Genomic DNA, 22997 nt, shown 5'->3' with positions numbered 1-22997 from the left:
ATGAAGGAGTTATGTGGTTAACCACTTTGTTTAATACTATTTTAAAAACCGAAAAGATGCCAGATCAATGGAGAAGCAGTGTAGTAGTCCCTATTTATAAGAACAAAGGAGACGCCCAATGTTGCGGTAATTACAGAGGAATCAAGCTTCTAAGCCACACGATGAAGCTATGGGAAAGAGTTATTGATGTTAGACTTAGACGGGAAACTCAGGCCAAAATGAACCAATTTGGTTTCATGCCAGGACGGTCAACTACAAAGGCAATACACATCCTAAGAAGATTAATGGAAAAATATAGAGATAAAAAGCGTAGCCTGCACATGATGTTTATTGACCTAGAAAAGACGTACGACAGTGTGCCACGTCAGCTCCTTTGAGATTGCCTAGAGAGTAGAGGTGTTCGTAGAAAATATATAAAGATAATTAGGGATATGTATGCCAAGTCTGAAACAAGCGTGTGTGCACCTGTTGGGGATACGGACTTCTTCCCAGTAGAGGTAGGCCTTCACCAGGGATCAGCATTGAGCCCGTTCCTTTTTGCAGTAGTCCTAGATGAGTTGTCAAAGTTGATTCAGGATACTGTTCCTTGGTGCATGCTTTTCGCCGACGATATCGTGTTGATCGCAGAGAGTAAACAAGATCTGAATATGAGGCTAGAGGAGTGGCGTTCTGCTCTAGAGAGTAAAGGTTTGAAGATTAGTCGGTCAAAGACGGAGTATCTTTACTGTGACTTTGGTGGGGTAAACGATGATGAAGATGTCCAAATCGCAATTAAAGGCCAGGAGGTTCCGCAGTCAACCAAGTTCAAATACTTGGGATCGTTTGTGCAAAGTGACAGGGCCATAGATAGTGATGTAGCCCATCGTGTCCAAGCAAGATGGTGTAAATGGAGAGCTGCCACAGGGGTATTGTGCGACAAGAGGTTCCCTACTAAATTAAAGGGAAAATTTTATAGGGTTGCGATTAGACCTGTGATGCTATGCGGAACAGATTGTTGGGCCATCAAGAAGACACACATGCGCAAGTTGGAGGTAGCAGAGATAAGGATGCTAAGGTGGATGTGTGGACACACAATGTTAGACCGAATAAGAAACGACACTTTTCGGGAAAGACTGGGGGTGGCTACTATATCAGATAAGATAAGGGAAGGCAGATTGAGATGGTTTGGACATGTAAAATGGAGACAGACAACGGCTCCCGTTAGATCAGTGGAAAGCCTTATTATAGAGGGGAGGACGGGTAGAAGTAGAGCCAAATTGACTTGGGATGAGAGGATTAGGCGTGATTTTCTAGAGTTGCACCTCTCTGAGGACATGGTTGAGGATAGGAGTTCTTGGAGACGTAGAATTAAGGTTAAAGACCTTTAGAATGACGGGCTATTATTATTACTATCCCTTTTGCTATTGCTATTGCTATTGTGGTGGGTGTTGTGGTTGTTAGTATTACTATCGTTCTTACTATTAATTCTATTTTTAGAATTATTATTTTCTACTTATTATTATTTACTAAATTATACCGTGTGTTGTGTTTTTAGTTTACCTATAGTGAAATGTTGAATTAAACACACTAATATCATAGTACTGTAGTTGATTGTATATATATATAAATATTATTTGTATATCTATTTACTTTTGAGTTGGGGGTCTCGCCGGAAGCAACCTCTCTATCTTTAAGGATAGAGGTAAGGTGTGCCTACATCCCACCCTCCCCAGACCCTACTTATGATAGCCTAGGCTATTTGTGGTGGAAAATACTGGGTATGTTTGATTGATTGATTGATTGCAATTTGGTTAGTCAAACTATTGTTGACAACGAACAATCAACCACTTTTTAAGCGGTATCCTATTTATAAAACAACACATTTTTACATTTTTGCCCATTTTCAATCGTTTAAACTTGAGAAAACATATTGTATTGGATGGAATAATCTCAATTATTGCATCTCAATTAAACGGCTGTGATTCTTTCCTACATTATCTACCCAACACTCTTTTCTAAAATATCCAAACCTATTGTAACATTTCAGGTTTTTCTTTCCATGTATTTGTAGCCTTTAGCCAACCCTGGTTTGTAAACGGATATTTTCATAAATAAAATCATGCATTTAATTAGTACAATTATTGTATTTAATTCCTAATTTATTTAGTATGTGGGTATTAATTAATAAATTAGTAAATAACTATGTGAATATTATACAAATGCCCCCCTAACCAAACTTAAACCTACTTTTGCACCCATCACGTAAGTCTAAGGACCAAATTGCAAAAATAATATGAAAATATTTTCCCTCCATCTCCCCCTACCATCCGACGCCATAAACCCCCCCCCCCCCCCTCTCTTCTTGATCCTTAATTCACGGAATAATCAAAGTAATTGATGATACCGGTGTTTTAAAAACCGGTATGAACCGGCCGGTTCAACCGGTATTATCGGATTTTGTATAAAAGCCCGGTATTTTAAGCCCGGTATTTTTGGGCGGTTTACTAGATCGTTGAACCGCCAGTTTTTTCTAAAATACCGGTTTGAACCATCAAACCGGTTTTTAACCCAATTATTTTTTAATTGTTGCGGGCTTGCGGACTTTTAACCTAGATGGAAAACCAATATTTAAAGTCCAACTAATTTAAGTTATTTAACAATACGTAGCCCTGTGATGTTTAATTTTTATGTTAAATTGCTTATACTTAATTTTATGTTTCTTTTTTAATGGTTTATAATTAGTCATGACTCACTTTTATTAATTTTATGAATATATTTTGTTTCAAAAACAAGTGCTTTTGTATCAGTTTTTAATATGTATTAACTCTTGGATTATATTTTATAATGGAATCGTATATTTTTTGGTTATATTTTGAGTTAAAGCTACATTTATATGAAATTATAGGGTAAACTATATAACCCGGTTGAACATCCCGGGTATAACCCGGTTCAACCGGTTGTACCGTTTTTTAGCAAAATCCGATACGCATAAAATACCGGTTTTTAAAACATTGGATGATACCAAATCATTTGCCAACCTAAAACACTCTAACCAACACTCTAATTCTGGAATGTGTTAACCACTGACAGCTAATTGAATCGTTTTTAAAACCTTAACAAATCGCGTCTATTACCCTATTAAACTATATAAACACATCCATAACGCAATTGAACGAGACTACATACTCTCTGCATCATAATGACTCAAACCCCTAACATAATCTCAACCTACAAAGCCGTTTAGATCAGTTTTGAGTTCGAGTTAAGCTGTGGACCCTAGTTCATCGTTCTTCCTTAATCCATACTCGATTTCGGTAATTAAATTATGCTTTAGTTCGTTTTTAACTGATTAATCAAAACCCTAACCTAATTTCAATCATTAACCAATAATTAAAGGGATTCAAATTCTAGGGTTTGTGAATTGGGGAAGAACAAGACTGAATATTGTATATAAATTTATGATTTCATCATATAACCAAGTTAACACACTGGCCTGATGGCCGGTGCATGTTTCGTTAAATCTGAGAACCGACCTCTAGTTTTTGAGTTTTTATAACAATAATAATGATAGTTAAATTAATAATATTTTAATTGCAATTTTACTTAAAACCCTATCAAATCCCAAATCCGTCATAAGTCTTGTTATTGTAACTATCGTTTATAATTAATTAATATTATCGTTAACAACTGGGAACTTTTGTCGACATATCCCGAGGAGCTCGACCGTTTTTATCTTAACTTTCATCGTCGTCTCATCAGCTGTTCCACTCGTTAATGTGAGTAATCACAACTCCTATTTTTACTGTTTTTCCTTGGGGGGGGGGGGTTGTGCTTTCACAAGTTAAATAGATTTATAAATTTTCACTATAATTCCATCATTTGTGTAGATATGCAATTTCTCAATTAGTTGATACGTTGGAATGTGACTATGTGTTTATTTTTGAGTTATGGTTATCGGTATCCCATCCTCATCTTTATGCTCATTACGCCGCCGGATTAACTCGGCCGATTTGGGACGAGTGAAATGGCCCTTTTATATTATTGTTATATTAATTGTTGTAGTTCATATTTTTGCAAGGAATTGTCATTTTCAATATTACTATGTACAAAAGTCGTGATTACTTGCTCAACTTTATGTTGACAATATATCTATGTATTTTTTACGCATAACGCAGGTAGCTATATGAGATGAAGCAAGAGAATAAATAATAGATTTAACCTTATGTTCCAATGATGAATAAACAACAATTTACTTTTATTAGTCTTTGATTGTATTGTGTATTTCTTTCTTTTGAAAAAAGTGTTATGTTTTTGTGTATTTGATCGTTATATGAAATAAAATAATTTAGACATTGACACTTGTAATATACTTTAGTGTCTTTTGAGCTATATACAAATTATGTCACGTCCCGACATGTTCTACCGTAGGTTGGGGCAGTGGCGGATGCAACTCATTAGCAGGGGTAGCATCCGCTACCCCTCAACTTTTCGTCGGCGGTGTAGTTTTTTTCCTTTTGGGTAGGTTTTCGTATTTCGCTACCCCTGAAATTTTTTTACGTTACCACTACTTGTTTAAAAGCCAACCAATTGAAAAGTTCAAATTAAATAAAGCCCAAACAAATTTGTAACCCAAAGCAAATAAAAACAATAAATCTTTTTTTTTCTTTTGTTTGAACGAGAAAACATTAAATAGAAGCAAACTCAAACATAAACAAGCTCAACAGAATATCATATTTTAAAAGTTTAAATCAAATAAAGTCCAAACAAAGTTTATAGCCCAAAGCAAATAGAAACCATTAACTTTTTTTTTCTCCCCTTTTGCTTGAATGAGAAACATAAAAAGGAAACAAACATAATCATTATTTTGAGATTGAAAATTTTAAAGCAGTTTTAGATATGTAAAATCAAGACTTGAAAATAGATTTTGTGAGGTCTTAACTAGTTTGTTAAAAAATATGTCTGGTTTAAATCTTGAGATTCATTATTCAAGTTTGTCATACATAAGATAGTGGCATTTTCGGAAATGTATCTGAATGGTTTTAGTAATGAAAAAATATGGTGTATTTCGGGTGATCCTATGACCTTTTTATCACACTTTAAAGGAAGTTGATACATTTTCAAATTTGGATGAATGTGTGACATTTGCTCGTGTAATGGTGGAAACCGGAAAGCACGTCACGTTTTCTTTTAATATTTAAGCTAGCGTTGGCTTTACCGGTTGCAACCGCAACCGTTGAAATATGTTTTTCTAAAATGAAACTTATCAATACGGGTTTGCGTAAGCAAATGAGTGATAAATATTTGAACAATGTTTTAATTTATGCAGCGAAAGGCACTACTACATAAATAGGTATTTGGTACGGCCAAATCTGTAGCTAATCCATAGCAAACCAGGTGTTTGCTACGGATTTGCTACGGATTTGGTCCGTAGTTACAAGTCTCGTAGCTAACTTATTTGCTACGTATTTTTGCTACAGAATCAGAATGTTGCTACGAACTTAGCTACCACAAGAAACGTCGTCATTTTAGCTATGTTAGCTACGGATTTTGCTACAGAAATTTTTGCTACGAATTATTAGTTACGAAATTTTGCTACGTTTTTTTAGCTACGGACTTTTAGCTGCAGAATTTTGCTACGATTTTATAACTATGTAATTTTGCTACAGTTTTTTTAGCTACAGAGTTTGCTACCGAATTTTAGCTACAACTTTGGCTACGAATTTTTTCTAAAGATATTGCTACCATCTAGCTACCAAAGTTTGGTATGGTTTTTGCTATGAATTTAGTTACGAATTTTAACTAATTTTTGCTACAAATGTAGCTACACAAATTCACACGACTTAGCTACGGATTATACAAGGTTTTAGCTATGCATTTTATATATTGTTTTCAGATCTTTTCTTTTTTTATATATATTTATCTATTTTCTTCATGTAAACATTATATTCAAATTTTATAAAATATCATAATAAAGAAAAATATCCAAACTAATTTAGCATAAAATATCCAAATGTAATACAAGACCAAATCATCCAAAATGTAATAGAATAAAAATTGAAATTTCCATATATTTTAAGTAGGTGGAAAGCTTTGTAGCTGATTTCGTGACAGTAACTGAAGTTTCTCATTCATTTCTGCAAACAATCTCGCGTTTTCTTCAATTTTCTCCAACATAGCCCTTTTTCTACTTCTCCTCATTCCAACTCTGCTACTTTTTCCCTTTTCAATCAGCTATTTTTTCCTCCAACTGTTGCACCTGTAATTATATTAAAAAGTCGCACATCATTATTAAGAACATATCAATGCTCAATGTTTTGTACAAAAAAAACACCTTGTAGATAAAATATTTACTAGTTTGTAAATATGTGTGACCTGTTTGTAAGTCAGCTACTTAGTTTAATATTAAACCTCATATAAATTATATAATATTCTACATTCTTGTCTAGTTTTATACAGCCTATTTATTTCCGATATAAACCGCAAACCAAACTATCGGTCACTATTTGAAGTTTAACAAACATGTGAAAACCACAAGCTCGTCCCATAAAACTCATTTCAACCACCGGACCGACCAATATGTAACTGGTCTGGTTCCAGGTTGTACAAAGTGCACACTAAATGTATTTTTTCTAATAAAGAATACAAACCTTATTACTTCTCGTCGATGGGCAGGAATCGGAACTCAGCTTTGATGGTGCACCCGTCAACACGACATGCGGGTCGGTGATGTTGCTAGTCCCGTGCAGCCGACGTTTTCTCGTCCCCCCCGCAACACTTGACCACAATTCCATATCGAACTCTGGGTGTAAGCTAGTGTCATCTCCGTACTTCTTTACAACGAGTTTCTTATATGATTCCTAAGATGGAACATAAAAATTAGTGTGTTAACATTATATTATTAAGTAGTGAAAAAACATAGATTTACAAAGTAAACGAGACTTACATAAGTTTCGCCCGCCCTTGTGTCAACCCAATTCACATTTTTATCTTGATTAATGTCTTCCACATCATCGTCTTCCACCAAATAAACATCTGCTAACTCGCTACAAACTGGCAACTTATCTAACGGTCTTGACCCTTTCTTTGCATGTGTTTGTAACCAGAATTCACCAAACTTAGCGCGCCGCTTGAATGTGTTGTCCTACAAAGTACATATTTATAAGTTAGCAAGAAAATAGTGCTGGTGATGTATTAAATGAGAGAGAGTGAGAGAGAGAAAGAGAGAGAGAGTATTTCAAATTCTAGCATGTTAAACCAAACCGATAGTAAAGGTTCGATTTCAGTTTTTGATGTTCAAAAACCATTACTAACGGACCGTGTAATAAACATGACATTAATATTTCTTACCATCTCTTTTCTAACTGTAACAAAGCTTTTTGAGCCAACGGTATGTCTACCACCTGTCTCTTTCTCTCTGTTTTTGCTGTTTTGAGAAGACTTGTTCTGCCACGAACTGGTATTCCAAACCTTAACTAGCTATTCCCAAGAATCTTGACTAATCCATTGTGGCTTAAACGGGCTAGTGACCAACCAATCTTTCCCAACTTCTATACCCTTTTGAAGCGCACGAGTCTTGGCAAAATTCCGAGCCTTACCCAAAAGATTGGGAAACTTTCCCTTAATGCACCTCTCCCAACAAGAGTGAATCGAGTGTTTTTCCTCATTTTCCCACTGGTAGTATTTCTAAAAAGAAAAAAAATGATTAACAATGTTTATGTTATACTTTTTATAAAGTTATATGCGTTATTAAAATATGTGCACATGTGACGTAGGTATACACCTGAAAACGCTCAAACATGCGTTCGCGATGAAGTATTGGAACATCTTTCCATCCTAGCCACCCACCCGACCACATCAATTTCAAAATGCTACCAATGGTTCGGGAAACTGGATTTTGAATATTAAATCTAGAAAATGGAAACAATGCACAATAATCAGCAATAATAATACTTTTGTGGTCACTAAAAAGAGAATATTAATAAGCATATATATATATAGAGAGAGAGAGAGAGAGACGCATACATATAGACACAAACACACACACTTACTCATCATTTTCAACCCAAATCCAAATGCGATTTTCAGGTGTAGGTATCGGAGGTGGGACGACCGGCCCTCGGCCTATAGCAACTGCATCATCCTCATCATCACTAGGCTCATGGAGAGGCTGATATGCTTCTGTAGTTGGTTGTCCACTACAGTCTTTACTACCATTACCATTAACTTGCTTGCTACCTTGACCACCATCTCGACCCCTGCCACCTCTGGTTGAACTGGGTGCCATAATTTCTTAAAGAAAAAAAAAAAGACAAGTCTATTAATATTAAAAGATATGTAAAATTAAGTTATAAACAAGTTTAAAGGCATTAATAAAACAATTTATCCCTTCAATACTAACTAATATTTACATTCACTCCTTAACTCCTGATTGCCAAGGACATGCTTTATCCTTTCTCATCTTAATTCTTAATTTAGTGTTCCTGTGGTACATGTATTGTAGGATCAATTTATTTTTTATTATCAGTTCTTACCTACCAGTAACTTGGATACTCAGTTTGAAAGAGGAAACCAACAAAAGGGAATTCTTTTTCTTCGTAGTTTAATGATCTTTCATGCATACTTAAGTGCAATGAAACTCACATATAGCATTCATTATGGTATTAACTTATTAGTTTTGTTGCTTGCAGCTTATTAATGGGTACCAATGGTATCTGTCAACTAAAACTGTATTGACCTTACAATGAAAGCGGATAGGTCAATCATTGTTAATAGGGTTACAAACATCGCAGACGGGCAGCAAGTTATAACACAAAGACCAATCGAACAACCTCTAGCAATAACACCAACAATACCCGTTCCGGAAAAAACAAGCTCAAAAAGACAACTCTGATCAGGTGAACATGTCAATTTATCTACTTATAGCCTTCAAAACAGGATTTTAATACCAAATATATTGCTCTAATAGGTTCTGTGGACGATGAGTCTAAATCAAAAGGACAAATAACTACCACTTGAAGAAAGGCAAAAACTCTTTTAGTAAATAAATAGAGGTCAATAGCCAATATCTAGCTAGGCAATGACCGTGTCAAAGATTCACCACATATACACTTTGTAAGCTGTTGAAGTGGGTAACAAAGCAGGCAACTTTATTGAACTTAAGACATTATAACTACCACTTCTATTATGAGTTACAATGCAACTCTCGTATCGCTCTACAGTATGCTTTGGAGAATAATGGAGTCTAGCCTACTAATTTCAATTATTTAAGAAAAATTAAAAAATCACATACCGCACTTTTTTGCTTAACAGGTCTTATCGTGTATTTAACAGGTACCAAATTGCCAGCCCTAGTCTTAACAACAGCCCACCAGTCTTTTAATCCTTTATCCTTTGAAGGATATGGTGTATAATTAAATTTAAAATGATAATTAATTTTTTGTTGCTCAAACTTCAAACCGACCATGTTTTAACATATACTATTAAATAATAATTTTGAATTTCAAACACCAATTCTAAACCCAATGACTTTATTTTATTGATTTTTATTACAATTATTGTTGATCATTAGAGATTTTTTTAAAAGGTCATTTTTATTACTCATTCTAAGCACTTGAAATCTCGGAGACACACCTGAGCTTAGGATAATGGGTCATTGGTCCATCCCTAAAGACACAATTGGGTCGACTTCTTTTGAGATTTTTTTATATAAGGGCCGCTTTTATTGCTCGCCTTAGACATTCGAAATCTTGGAGAGGGTCTTGAACATAGGATAATGGGTCGTTGGTCCATCCCTAAAGAAACAAACGGGTCAACTTCAATTGGGTACCGTGTTGATAAGAAGACATATTTGTTGAGATTTTGTAAAGATTTTCTAATTTATTTTTGTTTTTCTGATTTTGCTACGAACTTTGCTACGGATTTCACAAAGTTAGTTTTAAAATACTTTTTTTTTTGCTACTGCATTTTGCAACAACTTTTGTGTCAGTACTTTTATTTTCTCAAATTTGCTACGAATTTTACTATGGACTTTGCTACAAATTTTGCCAAATTAGTTTTAATTTATTTGTTTTGATTTTGCTACGCATTTTGCAATAAATTTTTTGTCAATGTTTTTAATTTCTCAAATTTGCTACGAATTTTGCTACGGCTTTTACTAAAATTTATTTTACAACGCTTTAAATATTCGCGTTCATGATTTTGGTACGGATTTTGCTACCAGTTTTATCAAGTCATTTTTATTGTATTTATTTTTTCAAGTTTGCTACAGATTTTTTTCGCAACGGAATATCCGTAGCAAAGTCATAGCAAAATATATCCATAGCTAATCCGTAGCTATTTCGTAGCAAAATTGACGACCGATTTTTTCCGTAGCAAAAATCCCTACCAAATACCAATTTATGTAGTAGTGAGGGAAACGTTCGATAAAGTAAAAGAACAAGGTGTAATGGCTCAATTTCAAGCTTTAAAAAACCGTATAGGAGAAATTTGCACCTCATGTATCGTGCTTTTATTTTTGTTTTGTTTACATTGTATGATATACGGTAAAAAAAATTTTGAATGTTACCCCTGAGCTTTATGTCTAGATCCATCACCCGTTGGGGTGTGACATCCATGACATGCATTAAGAGCTATATACATACCAAAGAAACTATAAAAAAAAATAAACAGGAAAAAAAAGAAAAAAAAAAACAAAAGGGAAAACAAAAACCAATTAAAAACCATTTTTGTAAACGGTTCAAGTTTTATTCATGATAGATAGTTGTGTGGGAACCATGGTAACAGTGAGCTTTAGAGAGTGGGTTTCTACTTAAACTGATAGTAAATCTAGTCATCGGTATTGTTTGTGCTCACGGATGTAGGAGTGGCATGTGCCAATACATATATCTAGATGATCAGACTTGGTGTGTCGTTAAAAATTATATATAGGAAATCGGACCGTTAAAGAAATTAATTACGTTGTTTCATGCATACGCCAAAAGAAGTGGTGTCCCGTCGCATTATAAATAAATCATAATTGTTAAATGATTGACTAAGCCACTAATTTCAAATTTCATATGATGAAGAGAAATGAATATACAATCAATAAATTAAAAAGCAAAAGTGAATGAATAGGTCCGGGACGAAAAAGTTAACGGGGATTTACAATTTGTACGATAACCGCATAAAAATAATAAAAGATTTGACTTATGAGGTTATTTTTGACAAACTATAATTGCTTTAAAATTTGAATAACAAAAAGTAAATGAAATGCAAATTAAAATAATATTCTAATTTCATGAAAATTATATGTCAATAAGCTACTCGAAAAACTTTGTGTTAAATGAAGGTAACAAAAAGTAAACTAGCTTTAGGTAAAGTTAACTTCTAATTTGATAGCATTATATATAAGCTGACTTGAAAAACTTGTGTTAGATAAAAGTAACAAAAGTAAACTAACTTCAAATAAAGATTAACTTTTTATTTGATAAAAGTTACATGTCTACAAGCGACTCGAAAAATTTGTCTTAGATAAAGGTAACAAAAAGTAAACAGCGTCATATAAACATAATTTGTAATTTGATATAAGTTATGCGCTTATAAACGACTCGGAAAAATGTGTCAAAATTGCCTTGTATGTGACGAGTTTTTCCTCTCCTCTCGATTCGCCATATTGTTATCTACATGTAGCATTATAACTTATAAGTGTGGTTACAAAATTATGAGAATGTTCATTCTCAGATATGCATGCCGACTATTATCACCCCCATTTATAAAGAATTCCACAAACGTCCACCCAAATCTACTCGTCACGCGTATACTCTTAGTGTCGACGAGCAGTTTATACAATGCTGGCGTGTGGCACTAAAACTGGTCGGGACGTGTATTTTAGTATAAGAAAATTACCGGGGCGAGTATTTTGTAAAACAAAATGTAAGGGGCGACTATTTCAGGAAACAAAGAATGTAGGGACGAATTTTTTTTTTGGTGTAACTTTTTTACTTTTCCAGTATTATATTATTATAATTAATGTTACTCATAACTAGTTTTTATTTTATAATTTTTAAAATATAAAGTTTTATAAAATTCTGAATACATCATTGAAACATGTATTTTTATTTACATGCCAACATAAATTTTATTCAAAATCAAGAGGATCAAATTTATATTTTGAATAAATTTATGTAGACACATAAATAAAAAAAGCCATGTCTCAACGATGTATTCAGAATTTTATAAAACAGTTAATATATTATATATTAAAAATCATTATTTCTTACACTCACGTACTCACTATTCATTAATATTCAAATTTTCTTACATAATATACAACTAAGCACTACACAAATATTATATGTACATGTAAAAGGCTAAGACTAAATTTTTGTTTCTTAGAATTTTCCCAAAATTTACCATAACCTACTTGAAATACAATCTTAAACTCATTCAAAGTCCAACTTAAAATATAAACAAATTATATTACATTTTATCATATTCAACGTAGTATTTTATACTAAGGCCACACAACAATTAACATAATTAATTTAGATATAAATAAAAATATTTCAATAATCACACCAGTATCACCTAATAACATGTAATATAAAAACTAATAAATTCATTAAAATTGTAATCATATCTAAATATCCATCCCATGCCATTTCCTTTTTACCAAAACATTAAAATAAATTCAAAAGTCCATTTCATCCCTATAAATAACTAAGCATTAAACTCCATCACCACCACATCCCATATATCCACCTCCACCTTCCACCACCAATGACGTCATCACCACCACCATCACACCTCCTCACTCTCACCATCTTCTTAACCTTCCTCCAACTCACACTCTCCAGCGGAACCATCGGCATTAACTACGGCCGCATAGCGGATAACCTCCCGAGCCCAACCCAAGTGGTCCAAATGTTAACCTCCAACGGGGTCACCCGCATCAAGCTCTTCGATACCAACCCGACCGTCCTCCAAGCCCTCTCGGGCTCCAACATATCAGTCATTGTCGCCCTTCCCAACGAACAACTCGCGTCCGCGGCTGCATCCCAAGCGTTCACGGACGCATGGGTCCAATCCAACTTCCTTCCGTACTCCCAAACCACCACATTTGACTTCGTTGCCATTGGCAACGAAGTCTTCGTGGACCCGAACAACACGACGTCGTTCTTAATCCCCGCCATGCAAAACATTTATTATTCTTTAACAAAACATAACTTAACTATAAAAGTCTCATCTCCCTTACCCCTTTCCGCACTTGCTAACTCCTACCCTCCATCCGCGGGTTCTTTCAAACCCGAGTTAATCGAACCCGTCATCAAACCGTTCCTCAACTTCCTCCGCGACACAAACTCTAGCATCATGGTTAACGCGTACCCTTACTTCGCTTATGAAGCGAACACGGACATAATTTCCCTAGATTACGCGCTGTTCCGTGATAATGCGGGTAACACCGACCCCGGAAACGGGCTCGTTTATAAAAACTTACTAGACGCGCAACTTGACGCGGTGTTTTCCGCAATGGATAAGTTACAGTTTAGTAATGTTAATATAGTGGTGACGGAAACCGGGTGGCCGTCGGTTGGTGATTCGGGCGAACTCGGTGCCGGAGTGGATAATGCGGCGGAGTATAACGGGAATTTGGTGCGGAGGGTGGTTGCGGGTGGTGGGACTCCGTTGAGACCAAATGATGCTTTAAATGTTTATTTGTTTGCACTTTTTAATGAGGACTTGAAACCGGGGCCCACTTCGGAACGGAACTACGGGCTGTTTTATCCGAACGGGCAGAGGGTTTACGATGTGCCGTTGAGTAAATTGGGCTAACCTCGTACGTATGTTAATTTTAATTTTAATTTTTTGGTTAGTTTGATGTTTCATGATCCATATAATAAGTATGTTATGCTGATTTAGGTTCTTTATGATAGGCTGGATTGGATTGTTAAAAGGATTTATTATTGGGTAATAAAGTAATAATTAGGATTTGTATTTTTTGTGTTGTCACGTTTAATATAATAATTTGTAAATGTTTTATATTTAGCTGTGTTGGGTGAGTTTATCAAACTTTCTTATTTAGATTCTAAAAAATAAAAGCATTTTTGAAAAGCTATGGGCTTCTTCAAACACTTGTTTTTTAGATCAAGTATGCAAAATTTAAGAACTCACCAAAACACCCCTCTTAGTCTCCAATTAATATCAGGGCTCGCGCATGGCACTTATATAAAAGTTAGAGATTTCATCTTATTAACTACAGTGTTACATTCCTAATTAACATTGTATATTCTTGTTAACCTCTTTTTTCAGTTATCAACTATCTTTATCATTAAATAAGAGAAATGTCATAGAATAGTTAAAATAAAACCTGAAGAGTTGTGAGACTAATGTACATGTCGTGCTCTAATAAATAACAAGTGTATATAAAACTAAAATACCTATAATTAGTACATGTAAGTAAGGTCGTTTTCACAGGGAATCAATGAAAGTGCAAGTTTGATTAATGACTTTAAAACTACTTAACTAAGCGGACAGACGATGTCAAGTAGTTTTTAAATATGATTGAAAGCAACACGATTACTTTTTGATTTTGCAAACAATTTTGAGAAACGAGTGATTCACTTCAGGTTCGGGTAATGCGATAACAAACTAGTTGGATTCTATTAAGTTGATTGCGCAGTAATTACTAGACCTAATAGTTTAGTTGTGATGAGTGATGACAAACGAAACCCTATCCGAATTGTTGACACAACTGAACGCGATCTATCCAATTACCAGTTTTATATTATGAAAATCAATTATCATGCAATGACTAACGACTATCGGATCAATGACACAAGAACGTAGTCCTAAATATTGATAAACATAACCGAATAGTCGATGCAAGATTCAATAAACAAAACATAATATGTTTAAATAATCCATCAATAAAGCAAACAAGATAAAATGCTATATTCAACCAAGTTCTTAGCCAAGAACCATGATGGAACCGCTAAACCTGATTTTGGTTTGGGTCTCCATGGATGAATTCTTTCTCGGGATGGTGTTGGAGATGGTGGAGAAGCTCTGGAAGCCGCCCTAGATCTTTTGGAACGGAGACTCTCTCTAATTGAGGCTAAAAACTTATTATAATCTCAACTAGGGTTTTTTTTCTCGTTTTTTAGAGCCTCCGTGTTTTTTCTCCCTTTTTTCGCCCCTCGCGAGCTAATATAACATCATATTCAGATTTGTCTCATAGAGAAACCAGAAATTCATATATTATGGGTCCCGTAACTCATTTTCTAGCCTGAGATATGCCCGTTTTACTTAAACACACTTTCCTGTTAATTACCTGTCTTATTCAGTTTTCACTTCAACTTTGGGTTTCTCATCAACAGCTTTCTTGAATCCTTCTCAACCATCCATATATGCTTCCATCTTCTCGAGACTCGTTTAATCTTCACATGGATGGCTCTGAACACTTGTAATTGTGAAAGAACTCAAAGTAATCGTGATCGTCATACATAAACAATTAAAATACATAAAATAACACATATATACAAATGATTTATACCCTACCATCACATCTCCACACTTACCATTTTTTTTCCCTCAAGCAAACTCTTATGCAATACATACACCGATGATTCATCAATTATCATCATTAATACTAGTAAAGTATAAGGTCACCTCCAATTCTCAAGACTGACAGTTTTAAGATTCATAGCCCACCAAACAATTTAATAATACATTTAAAAACAACGGAGCCGCCCAAACAAGTGTACATTGTTTTCGGTTAAGGCACACCTGATCACACCCCTCACAAATATATATCTTTGCTCTCGATTTAATATCTGGACCAGCAAAAAGTGTTAGTATCTCACAGACCTCTATACCAAATATGAACCCAAAGTAATAAGCTTGCAGGCCAGTCATATCTCCATCCATTAACCACTAGTTGCATACGGACTAAGACTAAGGGTTTTGTTGTGGCTTAGGCTCGGGTATGGAATAGGAATTATTTAGTGACTTATGGTAGATGAAACCCAATTTATTCAAACTAAACAAGCAATCAACTAATAAAATGTTATTTACAACCGGTATTAACTTTAAACATTGACTCTTTTTGAGTTTTTCTGATTTTTCACTTTCTTTTTCAACTTTTTTTTAAACCAACATCAATATATGCAAACAACTTACGCGATACATACGTACATTGTGTACTATGCTCCACAAACAGATTATATACAACTCTAATATACCAGGTTTCATCACACAGGGTTAAAATAACAAGGCATAATGTAGGCTTAAGGAAACGAAAGGGAAAATGCACAATCTTGGCTCATGGGAGATAATGTAGGGTAGGGAGTATGATTTATGTAAAGGCCAATATATATAGGGAAAAAGATATATATTATGTCTTTGATACAAATGTTTCTACCGTCTTTTTTGTTCTTAAAAAAACAATGTTAAGGGAAAAAGATAATTGTGTCTTTTTGTTTATCATTGTAGTTTGTGTTTTTTCTTATTAATTGCATCTTTTTTCCTTGACATTGTGTTTTTTTTTCTTGAACTGTGTTATATTACTCAACATTGTGTTATATTTTGTTCGAGATTGTGTTACATTTTGTGATCTTTTGTGTCTTTTTTTCAGTTATTATTGTGTCTTTTGTTCATTTTCGTTATTATGTCTTTTTTTCGGCAATGTGTCTTTTCGACCTTTTTTTAACGGAAATGACGGATGAAACATTTTAGTTTTTAAATTTTTTTCGGTTTCTATTTATATTCTGAGTTATGATTTTTCTGTTATTATTTTTTGAATTATTTTAGGGGTTTTTGTATGATCACAAATCCTTCTCACACTTCTTATTTTTGTATCTCTTTGTGTTTTAACTTTTCCTTGAGATGCAACATAGTTAGTAAAGATAATTAAGGATCCAATATGCAAGCTATTATATAAATTTTATATAATATTAGGGATGAGCTTGGTACAGTACCCAGTTTCGTACCCGTACCGAAAATTAATAAAAACATGTACCAATACCCATACCAATTTTTTCAGATGGTATGAGTAAGGGTACGTGTATTTCGGTACAGTGTTAGTTTTTGTACCATTTTGTTTTTTTTTTATTTTCAAATCTTTGATGATCTTGAACCGGTACTAGTACGAATAATAAACAACCTGAATTAGTCCGGGTACCGGTATTCGTACAGGTACGTGATGGACACCAAATTAGTACAAGTACCAAATAAGTCACCGATTTAATGATAAGATAGTATTGAAGAACTCTAATATGGTCGACGACTTTAAGTGATTTGTTTATTTGTTGAGTCTTGGATGTTATATTATTTAATATTGAAGATGTGTTTGGTACTTGTCCAATAATATCATGGTTGGAGAATTTATTTTATATATTTCATATGAAGAATCCCAATTAAACCTCCACATATTCCAAACATGTACAAAATACTAAACGCACCAATACCGTGTACCCATACCTGTATCCGATTATACATATACCGAAATTCAACAAAAATATGTACCGATACCCGTACCAAATATGCTAAATCCAGATACAAATACTGATATTTGGGACGAAATGCTCATCCCTATAACTAAGTAATGGAGGGAATTGTAATTAAAATGTTCACGGGTCAAACGACTCTAACTTAAACATGGTTAAAAGCCTCTAACTTAAACACGACCCGTATAACATGTTTATCTAAACTAGTATGTCACAGTCAAACGACTCGTAAGATGGGTTGATTGCCTGTAAAAATGTCAACCAGAATATTGGGTCATGCGAGAGTTTGCAAGCCCAGTTGCCAAATGACACTACAAATTTTAAAATTGACAAGAGTGTTGTGGCACTAATGTGTATCCTGTGAGTTGTGTTGTGACCAGCAGGATCGGCCGTCAGTGAAGTTGTAGGCCCATTGTAATTTAAAATGTTCACGGGTCGCCCGTGGGTGATGGGCCATGCCCAAACTCCTAAATTCTATAATGAGTAATAGTAGTTCATCGTCAAATAATAAAATAATAAATTACTTTTTTTATTCAACTTTTACATTAATATTTTAAAAAGTGTTACATGCAAACCAGAAAATAAATAAACTTAATCAGTTATAGCCAATAACTATAATTACTGATATCGGTAGTACTGCTTAATTAAACATATACTATTGAGGATCTATATCGTTGTTAGGAGTGTATAGATTAGCTTAATTGACCAGTTTGCATGTAGAAAGTGTGTATTGCTAGTATCAGTAAATATGAAACACAAACCAAACATGAAATTTACAAGTTTAGATTCAGTCTAAATGAATCTTAGCCAGTTTCGGGTCAAACCTACAAACACATTTCACTAAAATGTGTAGCTATGACGGATTCACGGGTTGACACGTTTTACTTGTGTATTTTGTTAGCCTTAAAAGAATGTATGCTTTATGCGCTAATTTTAACTGAAGGGCACTCTCCAAAACTTAAAAGATAAAAGAGCAATGTTTTATAACTTAGAATAATTATTTTATGTACAACCAACAAGAACCTAGAAACAAAACTTTCAAATTTTGTTTGTATAGTAGATTAGCTTCTAGCTTAGTTGTTATTTCTTAAAATTAGAAGTATGAGCTGTTAGGAAAAAAAATAAAAGTTATAAATAAGCCAAAAAAATATTTTAAATAAATTTATCTAGGTAGTTGTGAGTTTAATGTGAGTGATGAAACAGTTGATTCCTGTATTGACTAGTCAAAAAAAAGTTGGGAAAATGAGATGAGAAGAGAAGAGGCATCGAGCCCCGAGAAAACAAAGAAGAGGGCAGGTGACGGGTAGGAGAAAAAGACTGGTGCTGACTCACGGTGGGTCCACACCAACCCAATGGGAATGGAGTGTTTGAATATGGGTTGGGTGGTGGTAGCCAACCACTCTTTTGTGTAGAGGAGCCAGGGCATGGCTGGAAGGTCTTCAAGTGGGGCCCTAGTCATGGGTCATTTAGGGGTTCAACTGTTTTTTAACGGTTAGTATTTTAGTCCATCTAGTTGTATCATATGGACCAGGACCGTCCTTGAGAACCTCTTAATATTTTGGGGACTGGGATGAGTAAAAAAACAGGTCTCTAAAATAACGTTCTCAACTATGTAATAAATAATTTTATCAATAAGATTACCTCTCAAAAGCCCAAAACAAACAAATAATAATAAACATGCTATTAAAATGAGTCAATACAAAACATAAATAAAAGTTTTTTTCTATAAAAAAAGAACACTAATTGTGAGAATTGAACTTATAACCTTTGTTACCATATTCTGGAACACTTTCCAATCAACCAAAGAGTCATTTTGTAGGCTATTATGTTAAAATAAAATTAATATTAAAATATAAATTTTATTGTTTAACAATTATGGGCCTCTCGGGATAGTGGGCCCGGGTCCGTTGCCCTCCTCGCCCTCCCCTTGGGCCGGGCCTGATATGGACACAACAAAAATTCGATCGATATTGATTCGATTTGTTATGATACTTATGTAAATATGTAAATCGTTTGGTATGCTAAATCTTGGTACATATTATATAATATTATTTTGACTAACTAGAAATGATTTTAAAAGCCAACTAAGTTGTTCCATCATAAGGCTATGTGTTGTCGCTGAAGCTGACGTGTAAATTTATATAATCATATTGTGGCACGTGCCGCTGACCGGATCCAACCGTTCAACCCTTGTCGGTCGCGCCACCGGTGAATTCACCCCGTTCTCGTTCGCGCCCGCTAAATTCATCTATTCGCGAGCCAACCCTTCTTCCTTTAACTCAAGCGATCACGCTCGCCCGAGATCGTGGTGCCCGCTCGCAGTGAGTGGTGAAGCAAGGGTGTTGTGGGGTTCGTGGCTGACGTGGCTCACGCCACCCATTAAAGTCGGTGCTCACTTGGCCACAATACATAATCTAACAAATAACCATGTTGGGAAGGGTGATGTTATACACCCTAATTATAATAGGGCATAACTTCACTAAAACAAATCAGTCAACTTAAGTAAAATAGTTATTGTTATCTATACTGTATAATAAATAAAGCTTTTCAAATGCCACATGACATCACCAAAGTGTTTCTTACAAAATTTTTCCTCCTATCTCTCATATTAAATGACATTCTTTCTTATTAATAGTTTTGCATTTCATTTTTTTTTTCTTTTTAATCTTTTGTTTTCTCTTTTTAATAATTCTTTTCTGACTTAAAAAATTAAATATCAACATAAATATGTTATTTTGTTTATCTAAATATATTATATTAGTTTTTAATATTAGCTTTTATAAGTAACCAATTTTCACATTGATTGTGAATAATGATTGTAAAAATTAAGGTTTTAAATATATTATATTAGTTAATTAATATTAAGGTTTTATAAGAAACGATATTATTAGATGAAGAGCCAATGTTAACTTAAATTTAAAATTTCAGTAAACTTTAACTTAATATTAAGCTAAACTGTATATGAAAATACAATATGATAATCGTGCTATAGAAGCCGAAATTATATCCAGAAGTAATATTGAAACTCACACTTTTATTCTAAAGAAAAATTTCTACACCTTTAGATAAAATAATTAATTTCAAAAAATAAAATTTTCACTTTATTTTTGTTTCGCAATAAATATTAATAAAAGCCAAGGCCAATTAATATAGATGGTTGGTGGTTGGGTTGTTTTTAGACAATTTATGTTAACTCATAGTCAGTTATATGTTGCATTATCTAGAGTTAAAAACAGAAACAATGTGAAACTATTAAGTTTTAGTATAGAAAGTAAAATTACAAATAAACTACAAATATTGTGTACAAAGAAATATTTAGATATTTATGAATTTTCTAACAACTTTTTATTTCTATATTGTATAATGTATAATTTATTAAACCATATAATATATCTTTATATTTGTTGGACATATTTTTTGTATTTCACATTATGTTATTATTTAAATAAATTTATTTATTCTAACACACGGGTAACTAACCTATCTAAACTCTATAATAAAGGAAACCAAAATGAGACAGATGTCTCATTATCAATCACTCATAATTTTATTTTCCCGCCCATATTTATTTTCCACCGGTGACTGATATTACAAAATTTTACGGTTCATCATTTTCATATTCTTCATCCCTGTTTCCTAATAGCCGGCCCCTCATTCTTAATAGTTGGATTCAATCAATGCTCAATAATATACGGGGAATCTTCTAACGATTTGAATGTGGATATACAATTGGGTTAGGAGTTTAATCTGGCAACCATGTTCAATCGATGAAGGTTTGTTCGATTTCATCAATATTATGAACCCTAAAAATTTGATTTAATATGATGTTTTGTATTAACACTATATCAATTCGGATATTAAGATTAATAGATTATGAGCCCTACATAATCGACTTCGATTTCTAAATATTACTGTAGTTTTATTTTTAGTTCAGGTTTGTGTCACAGCTTCATTTTTGTCTGCTGATTTTCTTTTCATCTGTAATTTTGCAGCTATGGACTTATATTTTCAGTTATATAATTTAAAAATGTTTTTGTGTTTATCTACACACAAGCTGCTCGATGAATTGCCTCAATGAGATTTAATTTCATGTTAGTTTTACTTTCAGTTATCATCTTTGTAGGTATATTGTTAGACATCATTTTTAGTTTTTTTTTTTTCTGAAGACCATAATCAGTTTTGTTGAATTTTGGTTATGAACTAACACACACAATCACATGTGTTAATGTCCCTGGATATATTTACAACAAATAGCTTTTAGTGCATATGATTGATCAAGAATATACAGTTAATGTTTCATCTTTATGAACTGCAAATTTATTTTTGTGATGTTTGTTCTTTCTGATTATGTGAAGCAGATTGTTTGATTATGGATTTTAAATTTTAACCTGATTAGACCGTTTCACTTAGTACTTTTTAATGAAGAACCTATTACAGTTACACATGGGTTTGAAGGATACTTGAAATTTGATTAATATTTTGTTGCTTATTTAGATAATTAGATGACCAAAACCAAGTTTTACCTTCATTAAACCAACTTTTACCTTTATTGACCTTGCTTTATGATCTTGCCTCCTTTATCTTAAAACAGAAAACAATAAACACATCTACACTCATTGACTCATTGTATGAAACTTTTTGTGTACAAACCTATATGTGATTAAGTTGCACCCTCAGAACTTGAGGACTTGAACAAAGTCACAAATTACTCAAGCAATATAAACTTTTCGTTGATACATTATTTGTCATATTGTCAATTTAACGAGACACCAATTTTATATCTTGAATCACCAATTTTCTTTGTCACATTTAATTCTACTCCCTTTGGTTCTCTTAATCTTAGCCTCTATCATTCAATTATGTTGAAATGTCCACCTATTCTTGATCCTTGATTCAAAGCTTTAGCAATACGTATGAACCTAAACTTACTATAGCATGATTAAATTGTTGTTGTATAACTATTCTAACGTTTTAAAATATGTGGGCAGATTTATATTCTATGACAAGATACGCTAATGATAAAGACTGAACAGTTGGAGCAAACGATAAGGAATCTCAGCTTAGGTAAACACAGCTTCAGGACTAACTTCCTGCTAATGAACTAGGTCAGGTAAAATTAATGCTAAAAACTAAACTGAGTTTGAACAAGCCTGTTTAATAAACGAGTTTGAACCTAAACGATCCTATTATTTATATATGAATGTTATAGTTAAAATATATACAAAAAAAAATATAAAATATAAGAAAATAGATAATAAATAGTAAACAATAAGTTCGTCGAGCTCGAGCCGAGCTCAAGCTTTAGAAATAGAGCATGAAACAAGCCTGGCATTTTTCAAGTCGAGCCGAGCTCATGTTTATAAACGTTTAGAGATTGTCTTTTAGTTGCTATTTGCAGTATGACAAAGTTCGGTGTTTTTCAAATGGTTAAAATAGTTAAAATTTGTTTATGATTTATAACTTATGCAACTAATTGATATGTAATTTTAGGATCAGACCATCTCTAAGTTCAAGGATTTTGTCAAAAAACTCAACTCA

The 22997-nt window shown here is 33.5% G+C and overlaps 1 pseudogene; it reads left to right on the top strand.

Annotated features, from left to right (window-relative positions):
* Positions 1 to 12649: 12649 nt before the first annotated feature.
* LOC143592135 (glucan endo-1,3-beta-glucosidase 11 pseudogene) lies at positions 12650 to 13821 on the top strand (annotated as a pseudogene).
* Positions 13822 to 22997: the final 9176 nt, after the last annotated feature.

Source organism: Bidens hawaiensis, unplaced genomic scaffold (assembly GCF_021521415.1).
Source record: "Bidens hawaiensis isolate Kalapana, Puna unplaced genomic scaffold, B.hawaiensis_p1.1 tig00040543_1, whole genome shotgun sequence".
NCBI lineage: Eukaryota > Viridiplantae > Streptophyta > Magnoliopsida > Asterales > Asteraceae > Bidens > Bidens hawaiensis.
The sequence above is the reverse complement of the archived record's forward strand: the minus strand, read 5'-3'. Positions and strand labels throughout refer to the sequence as shown.